The sequence below is a fragment of the Opisthorchis viverrini genome, assembly GCF_000715545.1.
Source record: "Opisthorchis viverrini unplaced genomic scaffold opera_v5_363, whole genome shotgun sequence".
In the NCBI taxonomy this organism is placed as follows: Eukaryota; Metazoa; Platyhelminthes; class Trematoda; order Opisthorchiida; family Opisthorchiidae; genus Opisthorchis; species Opisthorchis viverrini.
Window position 1 is genome coordinate 439,648 of NW_008752025.1, and position 279 is coordinate 439,926.

Genomic DNA, 279 nt, shown 5'->3' on the forward strand with positions numbered 1-279 from the left:
CGACCGTATTCTTCGCCGGCCTGCAACAGTTGTTGGATCACAATTTACCGACGCTGGACGGAATGTCGAGACACCAGTTGCTGTCGGAGCAGTTCGTCGAAGGTTTACAGCCCGCGCTTGGTGCCCAGTTGCGGTTGGCACGAGCAACTGGCCAGTTGCGTGTGGAGGAGCTGGTGCGTCTGGCCCGGGAGCTGCCCCAGGAACCACTTGCCACGTTGCAGTCGCCGGAGAGCAGGGATGGTTCATCAGTGAAGGAACTGCAGACCAGGGTGGACCAAC